Source organism: Macaca mulatta, chromosome 13 (genome assembly GCF_049350105.2).
Source record: "Macaca mulatta isolate MMU2019108-1 chromosome 13, T2T-MMU8v2.0, whole genome shotgun sequence".
NCBI classification, from domain to species: Eukaryota; Metazoa; Chordata; class Mammalia; order Primates; family Cercopithecidae; genus Macaca; species Macaca mulatta.
In genome coordinates this window covers 80,662,572-80,684,379 of record NC_133418.1, presented here as the reverse complement: position 1 = coordinate 80,684,379, position 21,808 = coordinate 80,662,572, and the positions used below count along the sequence as shown (strand labels likewise).

The following is a 21,808-nucleotide window of genomic DNA, read 5'->3' as shown; positions in this document are numbered from 1 at the left end:
TCCGACACCCCAATTTCCCGCCCACTCTTCTCCCTCCGGGGGACAGGTCAGGCAGGTATCCCAGCTCGGCGGCTCTGATAGGTCGGCGATGATTTCATTGTTAGGGAACATCCGGGCCTTTCCCCTCCCCGCAATACCTCCCCAGAGCCCGGCCTTCCCAGTTTCCCACTCCCGCGTGCGCCCCACCCGCGGCTGAAGCAAAACAACTGCCTGTCCCCTGCCCACTTCTTGTCCTCGTCTGAGCCATCCCTTCCCGTCTACGCCGAAGAGAGGCGTTTATTTCCTCCAATAGGGGCCTAGGAGGACTTTCTTAGCCAATCAGTAGCCAAGCCCTTGCAATTCCGGGTGGGACCAGGCGTCCACACCTATAGCTGGACTGCTCGTTGGTCCCTTATGGCGCTTGATTTACGCAAGGCTTAGAGGTCAAATACAAGGGGGCACGGTCCTCACAGAACGGAAAGGATCCGTACAGACTCTCTGGGTTTGACCGTTTTCTAAGACGAACCAATCGCTTTTCAGATACCTCCCCGCCTTTTCCGGGTTCATTTGAAAAAAAGCCGGTGTGACGGACTTGGAAATTGGCTCAGTGACTGACCCGCAAAGAAAGCCAGTGACTGGGGGTTCGGACCACGATTTGGACCAATAAGAGAAGGCAATCGCTGGGGCCGGGGCTTTGCTAGGAGGAGCGCAGGTGGGCGTTATTTGATTGACGGCGGGCTCTACTTATGGCTGGTATCGGGGGCTGGTCCCTGACGTTTGGGAGGTAGGACCTAGCGGAGGCGGGGCCGAATAAAGTAAATGGTAATAAAGGGTTGGGTCTCACTTAGTGGGCGGTGTTTGATGGACAGCTGACCTTGCCAATTGAAAGTAGCCACTGATGTCCAATGGGAAATTAGAAACTCAGAGGCGGGGCCGGGTGGGCGGGGTAAACTAAGTACGGAGGTGTCGAGGGAGCAGCACTGGGAGGGGGAGCGGTAATTGACAAGACTCCCAGCAAACCAGAGGCCGCGACAGGGCGCGCGGCATCCCAGTGGGTGGGAGCTGGAGGCGGGGCTCCCTGAGGGGCGGGGAAGGACTAGGGTGCGGGGAGGGGGTTGCAGAAGGAGCCGAGCGGCTTCTGCTCAATGGCGGAAAAGCCGCCAGTGCTCTGACTGCCTCGTTCCCCTAGCAGTTGCGGGGGAGTTTCCTGCCGGCGCGGCTGGAGTCTCTGATTCTCAGGGTTAGGTGGTTGGAAGATGCTCCAGAGAGACGAGGCTGCGGCGGAGGAGGTGGCGGCGGCCGAGTCGGCAACGGCGCTGGGGTGGAGAGAAGGCAGCAGCGGCGGCGGCGGCGGCGTGAGGGGCCGGGCGGTGTAAACAGCCCCGGAGGCGGCGGAGGCGGTCGGTGGTCGAGACCCCGAGGGGGAAGCGGCGGCTGAGTCAGGGTCGCGCCTCCGTTGGAAACTTGGGTTGAGTACCGCGGCGGGCGCGAGCGAGGCGCCCTAGACATCTTCTCCCTCCCTTGCCTCAGGTAAGGCCGCCCGGCGCCCCGCCGGAGGGGAAGCGGCTGACTGGCCGGGCCGCCGAGGCCCCGAGCCCTGGGCAGGTTTTCCCGGTGCCGCCGAGCCGCGGCCGGGGCCTCTGTCCTTCCGAATCCTCGCTGCTTTCCCCGCGGAGCCTAGGCGGGGGCACGCCGTGCCTGGCTCTCGGGTAGGCCCCTTCCCCGGCCGCCGCCTCCGCTCAGCTGAGGACTGGGAGAGGCGCGGGGAGAGAATGGGAGTTTGCTCGAACGCCTGGACGCCAACTGATTGCCTCTTCCCTCCGCTTCAGTCTTCAAGCATCTCTTTCACACGAAAGCGCTGGGGCTACCCCAAGCCTTGGCTCTTCCTGGTGCATGCCCTCTTTGAAAACACTATCTTTTCCCTTTCATTTCCTCATCAGCTTCTGCCCTACTCTGCGCTCCACTTCACTTCCTTGTTAAATCGTCTTTCTCTGCTGTCTGTGCGTTCTACCCTCGCCTTCCCTCCTTAGTGGCTTTAAATTGTGTTTCTCTTCTCATCGTACCCCCGGCATCTCTTGTCTGCCTTCCCTAGCACCATCCTTTTCAGATGTCATTACTAACAGCGAAGTTATTAATTGAAACTGCCACTTATTTTCAGTACCCCAAATCTACCGGAGCCCCATTAAGAGTATAGACTGACAAGCCATAGATCAGTTTTTTTATAGTTTAAGCCTAACAGCCTTAAAAAAAATTGTATTATTAAACGTAAAGTGTGAAAATAACACCTAAAATGATTTTTTAAATGAAGGACTCAGTGAGTGTTGGAAATAGTTATTTCTTCATTTTTTAAAAATTGCATGACCTCTCATGTCAAATTTAGCAGATCTAGGACGTTTGCCCATCTTATCTGGCAAAAAAAGTGCTTCCTAGGCATTTGATAGCAGCCCAAATTCATCAATATTCAATTTCTTCTAAAAACTTCTTTTAAAAAGAGACATTAATAACTAGGAAGCTGTTTTGATAAAATCACAAAGAGCTTTTAAAATAGGCTCCACATGTTTAATGTATCAAAATAAAGTTGGCAGGCATGTTGTAAAAGGATTATTTAGGAATTTGAGTAGTCTTAGTGTTATGTAGCTATTTTAGGAAAAACATTCTTTTTCTGTTAACAAACGTTTACAACGACGGTGATGTGAGAATTACTGAGGCTTATTGTGGGATTAACACAGGAACTGTCTTTATTTGAGCTACTGCATGGATGAAGAAGTGGTAAATTGTTCAGGGTAGACAGTGTAAGTCACAGTATGTTCTAGGAGATGGAGAAACATGCTATGGACACTGAATGTTAATAGATGTTATTTCATTTACTTTCTCTGTTGTGCAATAGCAAAGTTCCTATTGTTGGCCTACTTTTAAATAGAGCATTTCTAAGTAAATAGTGAGACAAGTTATTCTAATTATTATGATAGTCTTTTCCAAGTGAACAGGACTTTTAAAAATATAGCTGAAGTAATGGTAATTTTTTAAGGAAATGTTTTTGTAGGTCTGCCAAATGGACAGTGTGTTGTTCTAATCGAAATTTTAAAATTAAGTATTTAGAACAGAATATTTTAGTCAACAGATTTTCTTTCAGGGATAATCTTTATTTTGTGCTGCTTCTCTCAATGCCTTCTTTGTCTTTTTTTTTTTTTTTTTTCTTAATGGTTGTTGTGTTTTCGCCTCTTCATTTGTTTTTGCTCTCATAAAGTCTTATAACAGTTTCTGCAGTGGTTCTTTTTGTTGCTGTGTATTAGTACGCAGTAGTAGTTTTATTTGAGCTTTCATGCTTTAAGATTTCATACTTTAAGATATCCTCTGGATTTGTTGAAATGATTATTCTCTTTGATGTGACCAGCAGAGCTTTCAACACTGTTTTCTTACACTGGGTGTCTGATTTCTGTGAAGACTCTAGGAATAGGTGAAAGGCCTTTCAGTTTAGTCATGTCAGTAAATACTGTTTTATGTTAGTAATTCACCTAATTACTAAATTCCTTAAGATTACATCATCTGAAGGAATGGTGTAGTGTCCAAGTAACTGTGCTTCTAAGAACAGCTGATTCACAGGTTGACAAGGTCAGAAAAAGTGGCTCTTGTTGAAAGTTATCTTTGCTATAACTAACATTTTTTTATGGAATCTTTTGAATTAAAATACGATGCTGATTATGTCTTGGCAGTCTTGGAATAGTAGAATTGGCCACAGTATCACTTAGTGATTGTGGTGATTTATTAAAAAGAGGCTATATAGGCCAGGTGCGGTGGCTCACGCCTGTAATCCCAGCACTTTGGGAGGCTGAGGCGGGTGGATCACTTGAGGTCTGGAGTTCGTGACCAGCCTGGCCAACATGGTAAAACCCCATCTCTACTGAAAATACAAAACTTAGCCGGGTGTAGTGGCGCATGCTTGTAATCCTATCTACTCAGGAGGCTGAGGCAGGAGAATCACTTGAACTCATGAGGTGGAGGTTGCAGTGAGCCGAGATCGTGCCACTGCAGTCTAGCCTGGGTGACAGAGTAAGACTGTCTCAAAAAAAAAAAGAAAAAAAGGCTATGTTTCATGAATATTTTTGTGTGTAACTATTTTAAAGTATTTTGTGACATTACTTAGCATAGAAAGTAGTTAAGTAGTATAATTCTAACTCTCACTTTTAAAAAATGCAGCATGTAGTATTTTCTGTGAAATATGCCTTTCACAATTCACTGATTTTAATAAAAATTAGTCAGCAAACAAATAACCAATGGCATCAGAATAACAAAAGTTTTTTAATCCAAAATTATAATAGCAAAATTTATTCAAGTAATAGCATAAAATGTGAAATCATGATTAATGGTAAGATAATTTTTGGGAGTATGATATTCCTGGATTTTCAGTTATTCTTCACATTGTACCTGATTCTTTTTGTTTTTCCCCTACTGAACTAATTTCAGAATTGGAATGAAATGGAATACTGCTATTTATATGAGCAGCTTTGAAGTTTTATTGTAAAATGTATCTTATATATTATATTAGGAGAATTGATGGTTAACAGTACTGACATTTCACTATCCTATACTTAAACATTGATGGTAAAATAGTTTTGGGAAATATTTAATTTTTGTAGTTTGTTTTGGCTGTCATAAAATTTGCAGAATGACAACTTTTTAGCTTCTAGTGGCTGATCTAACAAGAACAGGTGAAGAAAAAGATACGTGAGCTTCATAATCTGTATTTTTTCTTTGTTTTTGTTGGTGATGCTTACTTACATCAAAACATTGAGTTAAAAAATGGGCTTTCATCTTCTGGACTAATTTAAGTATGCTATTATCTTTGATTAGCCATTTTAGAATCTTTGCAAGTAAAATGTTTCTAGGCCAGGCACAGTGGCTCACTCCTCTCCCAACGTTTTGGGAGGCTGAGGCAGATGGATTGTTTGAGATCAGCCTGGGCGACATAGCAAGACCCTGTCTCTACAAAAAATAAAGTTAGCTGGGCGTGGTGGTGTGCACCTGTAGTTAGCTACTTGGGAGGCTGAGGTGGGAGGATCACTTGAGCCAGGGAGGTCAAAGCTGCAGCGAGCTGTGATTGCACCAGTTTACTCTAGCCTGGGTGACAGAGTAAGACCATGCCTCTATTTTTTAAAAAATTCTGATGTGATTTAATCTCTTTGTGTCCATTTGATTTAAGATGATTGACACTTTGGAACATTTCCATCTATATTCCTTTTCTTAAAGACTACGTAGAAGACTAACAAGTGTGGCCAGGTGCGGTGACTCACGCCCGTAATCCCAGTACTTTGGGAGGCCAAGGCGGGCAGATCTCTTGAGACTAGCCTGGCCTGACCAACATGGTAAAACCCAGTCCCTACTACAAATACAGAAATTAGCCAGATGTACTGGCTGGCCAAAAAAGACTGTTAGACCAGATAGTTGAATGAGCGTTATGATGAAAAAGAACCCTTTACTAAATTATTAATGATGTTATGAAATTTTCCAAAAGCGTAATCTATATAGTGTACTTATTTTTCAGAGTATTTAAAGATTTTGAGAGTTAGTTTTTAGTAGCATATAACATCCTAGGAAACATAAATACTGTACGATAACTTACATACTTTTTTTCTTTTCTGTTTTCTTTTTTCATTTCTTTTTTGCCTCTCAAGATCTCACACTTTGTAGTTTTCATTCAAATTACAGGGTGCTTTATTTCTCCCCTTCAGGCTAACTTTAATAACAACCATAAACACTTTACTGAATTATGGTAAATCATGACACAAAAGAGTGCTTAAGTATATTTTTTCTTTTTGTTTTACTATAACTAACTTGTGATCACATCTACAATATCTTGTTATTGCTTGGCATAACATACACCTTTTTAAATAATACTCTTCATGGCCGGGCACAGTGGCTCATCCCTGTAATCCCAGTACTTTGGGAGCCCGAGGTTGGTGAATCACTTGAGGTCAGGAGTTCGAGACTAGCCTGGCCAACATGGTGAAACTGTGTCTCTACCAAAAAATAGAAAAATTAGCTGGGTGTGGTGGCACATGTCTGTAGTCCCAGCTACCCCGGAGGCTGTGGTGGAGAATTGCTTGTACCCAAGAGGTGGAGGTTGTAGTAAGCCAAGATCATGCCACTGCACTCCAGCCTGGGCGACAGAGTGAGACCCTGTCTCAAAACAAAAATAATAATAATACTCTTTGTAATAACTTGTTTAACCACAAGAACCTTGTAGCTTAATCAATTGTAGTATTTTAATTTGTTAGTTCATATATTATACCTTTGACGTGGTTTATAACATTTAAAACATATTTTACTAATTTAAAACTTTTGATTTATCACATAGTTTAATATTAAGTTGCTAAATGTAAAATGGATTCAAAGTTTTCTCTTGGAGAATGTTGAAGTATCATAAAGATTGTATTTTTTAGCTTTAAATTGATTCATTTCTTGAAAATTAAAAATCTTGAAGTTTAGAAACATAACACTTCTTGGAAAATTGTTTTACATCCTTGTGAACAAAAGAAGATCCAGTTAAATCCGATCTCAGAGGAGACAGACAAAAACTTTGGAAGCCATCTATTGACTATTAAGGAACTTGTCTTTCTCTTAGAGATGGTACCAATTACTGGTAGTGATACAGGGAGGATAAGGCCTGTCTCTAGGATTGCTGCGATTATTGTCTACGTAGCATGTCCTTCACTTCAGAATCTCTTGTGAATGAAAAGTACATTTGTGTGCTAGAAATAGGAAAAAACCTTGTCTTTTATAGAAAACTTTTAAAATGCGATTATGTTATCAGGTAGATTCAAACGTATAATACACAAGAAAATAAAACAAATGAGTAAGTGTTGTTTGCCTGAGAGGAAGCGGATTTGATAAAGAATATGTAATTTGTAAGAGTTTGAAGGCTTGCGAAGCGCTTTTAAGCTTGAGAGTAATGTCACTGATTCTTAAATCTAATTACATTTTATTTTCTTGATGTATAGGTATTAAGAGCACTCCTCGCATTGAAAAGGGATAGTTAATAGATGCTCTTATGAGTAGTAGAATCTAGGAGTGTCAGTATGGGTGTTTAACCTATTTGGGCAGTGTTTTTCTTTTCCCTTGTTCTGACTAAAGCATTTATCTCTGAGATGGGGAAATGGCATTATCTGTTGAAGACAGGTGGCCCTTCTTAGTCCCTTAAAAAGAGGACATGGCTGGGTGCAGTGGCTCACGCCTGTAATCATAGCACTTTGGGAGGTCGAGGCGGGCGGATTGCCTGAGCTCAGGAGTTCAAGACCAGCCTGGGCAACACGGTGAAACCCCATGTCTACTAAAATACAAAAAACTTAGCCGATGTGACGGCATGTGCACGTAATCCCAGCTACTCAGGAGGCTGAGACAGGAGAATCACTTGAACCAAGGAGGTGGAGGTTGCAGTGAGCCGAAATCACACCACTGCATTCCAACCTGGGCCACAGAGTGAGACTCTGTCTCAAGAAAAAACAAGAAAGAGCAGGGGGGACATAATTAATTCAAAGCACTACAAATGTTAGACTATATAGGAGATTTCATTTAGGTTTGGGAGTCTTTCTGCTTTTATTTACTCGGAGCTACCAACCCACTGAGAAGTAAAGAATTCAGAATAGTCTAATAGTATTTAGTCTGTAGCCCTCCAGCCAATTCTTATGTTCACTGAGTGCCTTCTGCGTGCAAAGGGACCATTTCATGCTAGTATCTGAACAAAACAGACAAAAATCCCAAATCCTTGTCCTTGACGATCTTGCATTCTGTTAACCAACAACTCCCAGTTTACATTACAGCTGAACTCCTTATGTGGTTGGCTTAAAAACTTGAGTGGAGAATTTGGGGTGTGTGTGTTTTCTACACTAAACTTAAAAGCTGTGATTACAGCTTTACTATTTTTAACAAAAGGAAAGGAAGAGGTTTTCTGTAATTGGATAAAAACTAGACTGAAAAGAGGAAAGGGGAAATAGTGTTGTACCTTAGAGAAAGACATTGGTTTAAGATTAAAAGATGACCCAAAGAGAGAAAAAGAGATCCCTGCATTAGACAGACGTGAGGGAAATCTGGGGGCTTCAGGTGTTTCCATTTACTGTACAACCTTGGATAGATGAGTTCCTGGAAAGGAGGATGGGAGTAAAGGTGGAACAATAGGAGGAGGGTGAACAGGATTTTTTAAGTCTGATTTAAATAATTAGGATGTACCTATAAAATGTATGTTGTCATTTGTGTTTAAAAAACTTTCTGTTCTTATGTGAGTATAACTGAAGGATTAGTGACTGACCAATAGGGCCTGGTAATATTGTCACTGATTTTAATGGATACTTTTGTGCTCTTAGCAAACATGGCTAATGGAGCCAATTTGTTTCTTGGTTTATTGTGCTCAACTTGGTCTGTATATTTATCACTGCTTCTTCTTCCGTAGCTTTGTTGTATTACTTAACGTTGTGCTTTTGCTTTTTCTGCATATGAGATTGTCGCGTTGCACTTAGATGCGTGAATCAGGTGCTTAATTTTTGCTTTCTGTTCTTTCTATTGCTTTCCTTTTGAATCAGTTTGGTAAAGAGGCCTCGAGTTTATACAAACATTGCAAACTTAAGCATAAAAGATCTTTCATCTTTTTGTTCTTATTTTAATGCTTGGTGGTCTTCTGCTTTCATTTATGAGTCAGTTTCATTTGATCTTCATTGCTAAAGTGAATCAAAATTGATTTTTTTAATTTTAAAGCAAATCAACTTGCATTTATGTCAGTGCCTCAATATAAAAATGAATGTTCTATTTATGACTTGAGTTTCCTCATTTATTATGCCCAAATACGCCTTCAGATTACTAGTGTATTTGTGTGTGTGCATGTATGTGTATTTTTATTATGTATTTATTTATTTTTTGAGACGAGGTATTGCTCTGTTGCCCAGGCTGGAGTGCAGTGGTGCAATCTCGGCTCACTGCAGCCTCCACCTCCCGGTTCAAGCGATTCTCCTGCCCCAGACTCCCAAGTAGCTGGGGTTACAGGCCTGTGGCACCATGCCCAGCTAATTTTGTATTTTTCGTAGAGACAGGGTTTCACCATGTTGGCCAAGCTGGTCTTGAACTCCTGACCTCAGGTAATCTGCCCACCTCAATCTTCCAAAGTGCTGGGATTATAGGCATGAGCCACTGTCCCCAGCCTAGTTTCTTTTTTAATGTATTTTTGTAACTCTGTTACTTTATCAAAATGCTGATGTGCAAGAGAACTTGAATTTTTAGAATATATTAAATTTAATACTATAATTCAGAACAGATTCATTAAGTTGTTCAACATTTGGCCATCTATCTTAGATTTAAAAATAACCAAAAACAACCTTACTTGAATTTTAAAAAATTATCTCTTATAACTGGTTTTGTTTATATAATCTAACATTTTATTAAATCTTTGGTGGTTGCTGGTCCTAAACTTAAGGAAATTGAGTTTATTTCTATTCAGCTGTTCTGGAGTATTTTGAATTGCAATGTGAAAGTGAAATAACTTTTTTTTTTTTGAGACAGAGTTTTGCTCTTGTTGCCCAGGCTGGAGTGCAATGGCACAATCTTGGTGCACCACAATCTCTGCTTCCTGGGTTCAAGCAATTCTCTTACCTCAGCCTCCCGAGTAGCTGGGACTATAGGCATGTGCCACCATGCCTGGCTAATGTTTTATATTTTTAGTAGAGACAGGGTTTCTCCATATTGATCAGGCTGGTCTCGAACTCCCGACTTTAGGTGATCCGCTCGCCTCAGCCTCCCAAAGTGTCAGAATTACAGGCGTGAGCCACTGCGCCCGGCAGTGAAATAACTTTTAGCTTAATATGTAATATATGTAGTCGTTTTCAGTTATGCCCCTCCCACCCTCCTTTTTAATAAACTCTAACTCTAGTTAGTAAGGGCATGTTTGGAAAGATGAGTGATGATGTTGACTTGCCTTATTATTCTTACTCTACATCTTGAATCTTCTTCCCAGTGATTATATTTAAGTTTAGGTTACTTACTCTTCAGTTTGCTTTTGCTTTGAGTTACTTTTTCTGCCTATGTCTTTGCTTACTTGATTTTTAAGTACAGGGTGGCCACCAAGTTTGTATACACAGGTGGCTATACAGTAATTGTATATTGATGTTGTGTTACAGAATATGAAAATAATATCTATGGCCGGGGCAGTGGCTCACCCCTGTAATCCCAGCACTTTGAGAGGCCGAGGCAGGCAGATCATGAAGTCAGGAGTTCGAGACCATCCTGGCCAACATGGTGAAACCCCGTCTCTACTAAAAATACAAAAATTAGCTGGGCATGGTGGTTTGCGCCTGTAGTCCCAGCTACTCGGGAGGCGGAGGCAGGAGAATTGTTTGAACCCAGGAGGCAGAGGTTGCAGTGAGCCAAGATTGCACCACTGCACTCCAGCCTGGCAACAGAGCAAGACTCCGTCGCAAAAAAATCTGTGTTTTCAGACCTTATGACCACCCTACAGAGGGCAGTTCATGTAGCTGGGTCTTTTTGTCTTTGTTCAGGTTTATATTGCCAAATTATGGAGTCAAGTATAAGGCATATTTGAATATAAAGGAGTAGTGATAATTATAGAGAACGTCTGGAATCACATTGAACCTATGTTTTTAAGAGGATTGAAAACAATCTCAAGGTAAAAATAAGTTTGATATTTAGTTGCTTGTCAGATACTTTGGCTAAAGAAAGTTTGGGAGATGCTAGACAGCAGTAGTTTCAGTTGTGTATTTGAAAGATGGACGGCTAGAGAGGCTGTCCATATGGTAATGATAATGGTATTATTGTTTCTCAAATGTGGATAAGGTATCTTCTCAACAGATTTAGAGAAATATTTCTGAATTGTTGCTACTGTGTGCTTGCAGGTAATGCTGTAGGATGCTTAGCACTGTTTATAAGTGTATAAAGTGTAAGAAGCCTTTATACTTAGTGTGGGTTATATTTCTGGAAAAAGGAGGATAGTGGTTGGGAACATTGACTCCAACGTCATATTCTTGGATTTGAATCCCTGCTCCACCACGGGTAGGTTACTTAATGTTTCTAAACTTCAGTTTTCTCATTTCTAAACTGAGAGTGTTCGTAAGATTGTTGGGTTGGGATAATCTATGTAAAGCTTTTAGCATAGAGACTGGCACATTATAACGGGTAACCTTTATTGAATGCTTTCGATTGCTATTACTACTATTAATACTACTACTATTATACTGCTAAATGATATATGGTAAGTTGAAAGAGTACTGAAACTTGGAAACAGAAGACCCTGTTTGTGGTTCCTACTCAAGCTTTTAATGGTTCTGTGGCATGTGTACTTATTCTTTCTAGGATTTAGTAGCCTTAACCTTCAATCTTAACATTTTTATCAGGGTTAAGGGAGAGGCCTGGACCATGTGATATCTTGAGGTTCTTTTGACTCTCAAATCAAGAGTCCTGTTCTGAGATTCTCATTTTCTACCAGAGCATGAACCACGTAAGGGCAATAACTGTGTTAGTTTTGTATGCTGATCTATCCGTGTATCTATATTGTGTTCTACAAATTTTAGCTGAATAAATGAGTAAATAAGCTAAACAGCATCTTCTAGGGAGAGGAAAGGAGTAGTGCAGAGGTCCCCAACCTTTTTGGTACCAGGGACCGGTTTCATGGAAGACAATTTTTTCCACAGATGATGTGAGGGTTTCAGGATGATTCAAGCACGTTACATTTGTTGTGCACTTTATTTCTATTATTATTACAATGTAATATATAATGAAATAATTACACAGTTTTTCATAATGTGGAATCACTGGGAGCCCTGACCTTGTTTTCCAGCGACTCGATGGTCCTATCTGAGGGTAATAGGAGAAAATTACTGATCATCAGGCATTAGATTCTTATAAGGAGCGCACAACCTAGACCCCTTGCGTGCACAGTTCACAGTAGGGTTTGCACTCCTGTAAGAATCTAATGCTGCCACTGATGTGACAGGAGGTGGAGCTCAGGCAATAATGCCAGCCATGGAGAGCAGCAGTAGCTTCACTTGCTTGCCTACTGCTCACCTCCTGCTGTGCAGCCCTGTTCCTGACAGTTCATGGAGGGTACTGGTCTATGGCCTGGGGGTTGGGGATTCCTGGATTCGTGGGTAGGGAGAGGGAAAAGGATGGTTGTTGAATGTATGAACAGGCGGATGTTGTAGTGAGCCGAGATCGTGCTACTGCATTCCAGCCTGGGCAACAGAGTGACGACACACTGTCTCAAAATAAAATAAATAAATAAATAAACACAAATTTCCTTCTATTCATTTTTGTTTAATAAATATTGTCTATAGGCATTAGTCGCTTTGGAGAACAATGATAATTCAAAGTATCTTGTGATTTTTGCCTTGTCCTCACTTTTAGAAATCACATGCTTAAAAGGAAAAACATCAGGGTCATGAACTTTTGGAGAATTTATTTTGGGTAGATTTTGATATTTAACCTTGAGGACTCTGGGGGAAACTTAGGACCACTTTAATATTTGGGGGGAGAGTAACAAATTTAATAAATTATAAATCATTTCATACTGGATTTTTTGCTTTTTAATATGAAAAATTTTAATGCTGCAAAACATGATAGTAGTACCCTGAGTGTCTATATACCAATCACCTAAATTCAACAGTATTTCGTATTTTTGCCTGTCTTAGTTCAGGCTGCTGTAAAAGAATACCATAGACTGGGTAGCCTATAAAAAACACAAATGTATTTCTTACAGTTCTGAAAGCTGGCAAGTTCTAAAATGAAGGTGCTGGCAGATCTGGTGTTTGATGAGGGCTGTCTTTCTGGTCTGCACATTTCCATTTTGTGTGCTTACATGGTAGGCAGAGCTAGAGAGCTCTTTGGAGTCCTTTTTATAAGGGCACTAATAGTATTCATGAAGGCTCCAACCTGATGACCCAATTACCTTCCAAAGGACCCACTTCATATCACATTGGGGGTTAGGATTTTAACATATAAATTGTGGGGGAGGGGTGGACGCAGATTCAATCCATAACATTGCCATACGAGCCATTTAGAAATTACAGAGATGTCATGTCACTTTACTCCTAAATACGTAAGTATGAATCTCCAAAAAATGATTTTCCTCTATACCTGCAAAATTATCTTACCTGACAAAATTAATTCCCCAATTCATCTGATCCACAATCCATATTCAGACTTCCCCAATTGGGTTAAAAAAAAAGTCTTATGTAGCTTTGCCCCCACAAACCAAGGTCTTTGAAGATTGTACATTATATCATGTTTGTTATTGAGCCTCTGTTCTCTTATAAATTTAAACACTCAAATGATTTTCTCTTTTTGAGGGCACCAGTTGTCTTGTAAAATGTCCTATATTCAGAATTCATCTGATTATTTCTTTGAGATTTTGTTTAAAACTTATTCTGTGTCTTCTTAAACTATTAAGTTAGATCTAATGACTGTTAAGTTTAGGTTAACCATTTTGGCCAGGATAGGTTATAGGTGATGCTGCTTTATGTTATATTGCATCAGAAGCACAAACTGCCTGACTTTTTTGTTTGGTTTTTTTGTTTGTTTGTTTTTGAGACGGAGTCTCATTCTGTCGCCCAGGCTGGAGTGCAGTGGCGCAATCTCGGCTCACGGCAGCCTCTGCCGCCCATGTTCAATCTATTGTCCTGCCTCAGCCTTGCGAGTAACTGGGATTACAGGCACCAACCACCACACTTGGATAATTTTTGTAGTTTTTTAGTAGAGATGGGGTTTCACCATCTTGGCCAGGCTGGTCTTCAACTCCTGACTTCGTGATTCATGCGCCTTGGCCTACCAAAGTGTTGGGATTATAGGCATGAGCCACCATGCCTGACCAATGCCTGAATTTAACAGTAGTAGTGGTGCTAAGTTTGATCACTGGGTTAAGGGTGGTGGTAAGTGCTAGATGTCTTTGTGGAGAAGGAACATTTTCTCTTTTGTAATTATCAGATGATCGTGGCATATACCATTACTATGCAAATCCATTTCCCTTTCAGACTTTCACTTAATAGACTTACTGATACCCTTTTTAAAGGTGGATCTAGACAGGTGTCATCAAACTGTAACCTCTCAGCCCAATTTGGCCTGCTGCTTCTTTTTGTAAAGTTTTATTGGAAGATAGCCATGTTCATTTGTCTATGGCAGCTTTCCCATTACTAAAGCAGAGTTGAGTACTTGAGAGAGAAACCATATGGCCTTGCAAACCCAAAAATATTTACCCTTTTGACCTTAAAAGAGAAAGTTTGTTGACTCATGATCTAGGATGTATGTTTTGTTCCCTTTTTCTCATTGTAGTGGTATACAATTGGTATTTATATATTTGGTGTTTATATTTTTGGTGTTTGCTACATCTCCTGTACTCTGATGTTATTCAAGGGATAACTGCTTTTATCATGGTTAAAATTGTGCAGTTACTGTTTCATTATGTCCCCCAAACCATAAAGTATACCCAGTTAGTGCTACACATGGTATGTAAAATCTTCTGTTAAAAGTTTGGAAATATTTCAGACATAGAGTTAAAAATATTGAACAATGAAGTACCCACCACCCAGCTTAGTTTAGGTAGTTGAAGCTCTTCTGTAATCTTCCTGAATTCCATCTTCTTTCTCTGCCACTATCCTAAATTTCATGCCTGCCTCATAGATACGATCTTCATACATGTATCTGTTTCTTTTTTTTTTTTTTTTTTTGAGATGGAGTTCCTGTTGTTGCCCAGGCTGGAGTACAGTGGCATGATCTCAGCTCACTGTAACCTCCGCCTTCAGGTTTTAAGCAATTCTCCTGCCTCAGCCTCTTGAGTGGCTGAGATTACAGGCACATGGCACCACGCCCAGCTAATTGTTGTATTTTAGTAGAGACGGGGTTTCACCGTGTTGGCCAGGCCGGTCTCAAACTCCTGACCTCATGATCCGCCCGCCTTGGCCTCCCAAAGTGCTGGGATTACAGGTGTGAGCCACCGTGCCTGGCCTACATGTGTCTATTTCTAAATAGCATATAGTACTGTTTTAAGAGGCTTATGTACATGATCATATACAAAATTTTTTGGTTTTTTTTTACAATTTGTTCTTGTCACTTAATATTTTTGCAGTTCTTTTTTTGTTCTAGTCCCTTTTTTCCATAGTATTGCATATATATTGCATAGTATTCCATTGTATGATTAGAACAGTTCTTTTTTTTTATTTTTAATAAGACAAGGTCTGGCTCTATTGCTCAGGTTAGAGTGCAGTGGCTCAATCTTGGCTCACTGCAGCCTTGACCTCCCAGGCTCAAATGATCCTCCCACCTCAGGCTCCCAAATACCTGGAACTACAGGTATACACCACCACATCTGGCTAATTTTTGTGTTTTTTTTGTAGAGATGAGGTTTCACCATGTTGCCCAGGGTGGCTTCTAATTCCTGAGCTCAAGTGATCCACCTCCTTTGTCCTCCTAAAGCATTATGATTACAGGTGTGAGCCACCACATGCAGCTAGAACACATTTTGTCTAGTCTTTTTGGAAGGACATTTGGATTATTTTTGTAATTTTAATCAATGGTCTAAAACTATTTACATGCCATATATACATGCGAGAATTTCTCTAGGGAGTAAAATTGCTAAACTGTAGGCCATCCTTATAGCCCTAACTAGATATTTCCAAAATTCTCTCCAATGTTGCTATACCAATTTATACTCCTGCCAGTGGTGTCTATATATATATAGACATATATATATATATATAGACATATATATATATATATATATATTTTTTTTTTTTTTTGGAGACAGAGTTTTGCTCTTGTCACCCAGGCTGGAGTGCAATGGCGCAATCTTGGCTCATTGCAACCTCTACTTCCTGGATTCAAGCTATACTCCTGTCTCAGCCTCCTGAAGTAGCTGGGATTACAGGCACCTGCTGCCACGCCCAAATAATTTTTTTGTATTTTTAGTAGAGATGGGGTTTCACCATATTGGCCAAGGTGGACTTGAACTCCTGACCTCAGTTGATCCTCCCACCGTGGCCTCCCAAAGTGCTGGGATTACAGGTGTGAGTCACTGCGCCTGGCCTGTTTTTTTTGGTTTTCATTTTTTTGGTTTTTTTTTTTTTTTTTTTTGAGTCTTGCTGTGTCACCCAGGCTGGAGTGCAGTGGCATGATTTCGGCTCACTGCAACCTCCACCTCCCAAGTTCAAGCGATTCTCCTGCCTCAGCCTCGCCTCAGCCTCCTAAGTAGCTGGGATTACAGGCGTGCACCACCACACCTGGCTAAGTTTTGTATTTTTAGTATAGATGGGGTTTCACTATGTTGGTCAGGCTGGTCTTGAACTCCTGACCTCATGAACCGCCCACCTTGGCTTCTCAAAGTGTTGGGATTACAGGCATGAGCCACCGTGCCCAGCCAAAAGTTTCTGTTGTTTTAATTCAGTGCTGTCCTATATAAATATAATGTAATTTAAATTTTTCTAGTATACATTGTAAAAAAGAAACAGGCGAAGTTAATTTTAGTAATGTATTTTATTTAATCCAGTAGTTCCAAAATGATTCAATTTGTAAACAGTGAAGTTAATTAGCTATTTTGAATTCTTTTAATAAATATTAAATGATGTGATTTGGCTGTGTCTACACCCAAGTCTCATCTTGAATTCCCAGGTGTTGTGAGAGGGACCCCGTGGGAGGTAATTGAATCATGGGGACAAGTCTTTCCTGTGCTGTTCTCATGATAATAAGTCTCATGAGATCTGATGGTTTTATAATGGGGAGCTTCCCTACACAAGTGCTCTCTCTTTGCCTGCTGCTATCTATGTAAGATGTGACCTGCTCCTCCTTGCCTTCAGCAGTGATCCTGAGGCCCCCCTGGCCATGTGGAACTGAAAGTCCATTAAACCTCTCTTTCTTTTGTAAATTGCCCAGTCTTGGGTATGTCTTTATCAGCAGTGTGAAAACTACTAATACATTAAATATTTAAAATCCATTGTGTATTTTACACTTACAGCAAATCTCTGTTTGCATTAGCCTCATTTAAAATTCTTACTAGCCCTGAGTGGTTAGTGGCTACTATACCAAACAGCAAAGCTCTGTATTCTTGTCTGCATTTGGTATTGAGAGTCTCTCTCTCTCTTTTTTTAATCTAAGGAGAGAGAAATGGTGTTTTATTTTGACTTTAATTTCGCATCTTCTTGTTAGTTTTCCTGATGACAAAGTAAAATCTTACAGGCATAAATATGGAATTACTTTGCCATTAGAATGCAGGTGTTTATTTTATTAATTGTGTTTAAGAGTTTTTAGATATTAGATATTAGATTTAGATGTTAGATAATGTGTCTATAAAATGATGGTGCTAATTAAAAACTAACCTGGCCGGGCGTGGTGGCTTATGCCTGTAATCCCAGCACTTTGGGAGGCTGAGGTGGGTGGATCACCTGAGGTCAGAAGTTCAAGACCAACCTGGTCAACATGGTGAAACCCCCGTCTCTACTAAATGTACAAAAATTAGCCAGGTGTGGTGGCGGGAGCCTGTAATCCCAACTACTCAGGAGGCTGAGGCAGGATAATTGCTTGAACCTGGGAGGCAGAGGTTGCAGTGAGCTGAGATCGCACCATTGCACCCCAGCCTGGGCAACAAGAGCAAAACTTCGTCCCCATCCCTGCCACCAAAAAAAAAGACTTTAAGCCGGGCGCGGTGGCTCACGCCTGTAATCCCAGCACTTTGGGAGGCCGAGGCGGGCGGATCACAAGGTCAGGAGATCGAGACCACGGTGAAACCCCGTCTCTACTAAAAATACAAAAAATTAGCCGGGCGCGGTTGTGGGCGCCTGTAGTCCCAGCTACTCGGGAGGCTGAGGCAGGAGAATGGCGTGAACCCGGGAGGCGGAGCTTGCAGTGAGCCAAGATCGCGCCACTGCACTCCAGCCTGGGCGACAGAGCGAGACTCTGTCTCAAAAAAAAAAAAAAAAAAAAAAAGACTTTAACTTCAAGTCAACTCTAAAATATTACCCAAAATGTGTATTTGGATTGACATGAATGCTTGGAAGGATGGTACTTGAATGGTAACAATAGGGGTAGGGACAGGGCAATTGCGTAATACTTAAGGCAAACAATCCTTTGTATATATTTCTTTTCCTTCGTATATTTCTCACTCTGTTTTGCTTAATCTTCATCTTTCTTTCCTCAGCCCTACATTTGAAGACCTTTAGGAAGAGTTGGCTGAATAGATTGATCTAGAGCCAAAGATGTTCTCAAAAAGGGCTACAGGGCTAGACTGACTTTGGGAGTTGGGGATACTCTATGCCCATCATCAGGAAACACACCAAGTAATATAAATTCATTAGTGTGTCCTTTGTCCATAGTAAGTTGGTGTAATTGGCTAAGTGCTTTAAATGAATCAGCAAAAGTAAAATTGCTGGAAATCAAGGACTGCTTGTACTTAATAAATGTTATAGTGGATAATAGAGGTTAATCAGCATTCCAGTAGATTTTTAGGTTTCTGCCAATTTAATATTTCTGGGAATGTTGAAATAGCTGACTAGGACATTCTTTCTTGAAGAAGGATCTTTTTAAATTACTCTTTTTTTTTTTTTTTTTTTTTTTGAGATTGTGTCTCACTCTGTTGCCCAGGCTAGAGTACCAGGGCTGTGATCATATCTCACTGCAGCCTCAAACTTCTGGGCTCAAGCTATCCTTCTGCCTCAGCTTCCTGAGGAGCTAGGACTACAGGCATGGGGCACCATGCCTGGCTAAGAAGTGTTTTTTAAGTTAACACATATTTTATTTAGTACCTACTAGATGCCAAGGTCACAAATTAGGGTAGGAAAGGAGCTAAGAAGGGCAAAAATGTTAAAAGGAATCCAAATGATTTTATAGGATTGGTGAGATGGTGGTAGGAAGAGTTGGGATGACATGAAGGAGAAGGAAGTGTTGTGTTTTGTTTTGTTCTGGAGACAGGGACTTGCTCTTTTCCCAGGCTGGAGTGCAAATCACAGCTCACTGCAGCCTCGATCTCCCAGGCTTAAGCAGTTGTCCCACCCCAGCCTCCCAAGCAGCCAGGACCACAGGTGTGTGCCACCATACCTGGCTAATTTTTAAATTGTTTGTATAGACAGAGTCTCACTATGTTACCCAAGCTGGTTGGCCTCCGACTCCTGTGCTTAAGCGATCTTTCCATTTTGGCCTCCAAAAGTGCTGGGATTACAGCCATGAGCCACCATACCCATGATAGGAAATATTATTTCATAGGCACCTTGAAGGATTTGGCTAGCTAAATAAAATGAAGTAGGAAAAACTGACTGTGAGGTGGGAGTGACCATGATGAAGTTGGGCTGTGTAGAGCCTAGGCATGACAGATTAGAGAAGGTTCTTGATAAGGGTGTAAAAAGCCACTACGTCTTTTAGGGACATTTAAGGTGTGTTTTAGGGAAAAACATGATAATCTGTAGGTGGATTAGAGGAAAATGAGATTGAAGTCAGGGAAATCCACTAGGAATAAGTTAGATAATCAACGCATTATGTGATGATGCTGAAACTTAGGGTGATAGGATAAGAGAGACACTGAAAAACAAGATTGATGGAACATAGTGATTTAGTGGTGGTTGAATATATATCAAAAGATTTATGGCTTCTGTCCTGGATTAATACTAGAGGAATGCTCTTACCAATACAAATAGGTAGGTAGGCATATGAAGGTGGCTTGGGTGCACAGTTGAAGTTTTTGATTATGTTGTATTTGAAGAGAGAGGTAGCACAGCTAAGCTTTATGTTTAAAATCTAGACTAAAATTCATCTGAGAAGTCGGTGTATACATAGCCTAAGCCATGAGATTGCATCAGAGGGCAGATACTGTGTTTTGGGTTGAAGGTTAAATATTATTTTGGGACCCCACTTCCCTCTTTCAGAGGCTACAGAAAAAAGAATAAAGGCAAGTGATTTGAGAGTGTTTTGAAAGTCAACCCAAGTGTTAAGAGTTTCCAGAATGGAGGAGTTACCAATAGTTTGAAGTGCCACAAAGTACCTTATTTTGAGAAGCCTCTTCTTTTTTTTTTTTTTTTTGAGACAGAGTCTCACTCTGTCACCCAGGCTGGAGTGCTGTGGCCGGATCTCAGCTCACTGCAAGCTCCGCCTCCCGGGTTTACGCCATTCTCCTGCCTCAGCCTCCCGAGTAGCTGGGACTACAGGCGCCCGCCACCTCGCCCGGCTAATTTTTTGTATTTTTTAGTAGAGACGGGGTTTCACCGTGTTAGCCAGGATGGTCTCGATCTCCTGACCTCGTGATCCGCCCGTCTCGGCCTCCCAAAGTGCTGGGATTACAGGCTTGAGCCACCGCGCCCGGCCCGAGAAGCCTCTTCTTAGGACTGATAGTTGGCTAATTCTACCACACAGGACATCAGTGTTCGAGCTGTTTTGTCAGGAATATTGGTGTTTTGGGTACTGAAATGGCTGTATATCGTGAGAAACATTCTCTATGCATGATACTCCATACATACGGGAAATGCTAGTAGTTTCTTTTTTTTTTTTTAATTTTTATTTATGTTTTTTTTTTGAGACAGAGTTTCGCTCTTGTAGCCCAGGCTGGAGTACAATGGCATGATCTTGGCTCATCGCCACCTCCGCCTCCCGTGTTCAAGTGATTCTCCTGCCTCAGCCTCCTGAGTAGCTGGGATTACAGGCATGCACCACCACGCCTGGCTTTTTTATATTTTTAGTAGAGATGGGGTTTCTACATGTTGGTCAGGCTGGTCTCAAACTCCCCACCTTAGGTGATCCACCTGCCTTGGCCTCCCAGAGTGCTGGGATTACAGGAGTGAGCCACCGCGCCCGGCCGATACTAGTAATTTGTTATAATTACTTTGTTCTTGATTACTTGATATTTAAGTTTTCTAATTGTGATTTGCTTTTCTTGTTTTACTTTTCTCTTTAGTTTGTTTTGAAATATTAGGTTACAGATTTCCTCTCTTTAATAGGCACTTTTTTCCTAGTGTGCTTTCTTTGACTCTAGGGACTTTAGTTTTCATATTCTTTTTTTTTTTTCTTTCTTATAATTACTTTGTATAGAATTGGACTGTGATATTTTCCTGAACTTTTAGGAAGGTAGGGGGTGTGTGGAATTTTTAGATTTTCTTCTTAGCAGTTTTTCTTTAGTGTAGAGCTTTGTCTAACAAGGGAGCGTTTATTTCAGAGTTTGTAGGCTCTAGATTGCTCCAGCACTATCAGATCTTATTGTATATTGGTCCCTTTGCATGACCTCAGCAGTTGGGTCTTGCAGAATTCCTTTTCAGTTTTAGCTGTTACTAGATTGTCCTGTCACACTTTTCAGTGAGTAGCTATTTGTGATGTTGGAGTTTCTCTCATCTCAGGATCTTCAGAAGCCTGTTTTCCTCTTGCTTCCTTTTGCACAAATGCTAATACCACTTGGGTCTTACAACAATTTGTAGCTTATGGGGAGATAATACCTTTGTTGTTGGATTGCCTTGTCTGTGTGAGGACATTAAAAACTTCTGCTGCTACCACCACTGCCATCTTAGACTGTCCATGTGCATGTTCTTAACTACCGTGTTGTATTACTTGCCAGGTGATATTCGATGAAATCAGGCCATTTAGATGAGGAATATACACATTTTGCCTTGAATATTCTTCCCATGTGATTTTGGAAGCAAATATCTGGATAGAGTAGGATAAGTAAGATGGAATAATAGGTATTTAATCGGTGGGAGAGTCGGTCTCCAGAATCAAGTACAGCTGGATACTGGGATAAGGTTTACATAAGTTGTTGAGTAGGCCTGAATGACCTAAAACCAGAGGAATCCAAAAGGCCTGCTGCCTCATCACCACCCAGTAAAGC

General features: G+C 41.1%; 1 protein-coding gene across 3 annotated transcripts in view; it reads left to right on the top strand.

The window, feature by feature from the left end:
• The first annotated feature begins 1,083 nt into the window (after positions 1 to 1,083).
• Positions 1,084 to 21,808, top strand: part of PPM1B (protein phosphatase, Mg2+/Mn2+ dependent 1B) — an 88,935-nt gene continuing 68,210 nt past the window's right edge. For 2 of the 3 annotated variants that reach the window (XM_015112222.3, XM_015112224.3), the window contains exon 1: positions 1,097 to 1,509. The gene's annotated coding sequence lies outside the window, so the exon portion shown is untranslated. Of the gene's footprint in view, positions 1,510 to 21,808 lie in introns of all 3 variants that reach the window. The other variant, NM_001266202.1, reaches the window with a different exon arrangement.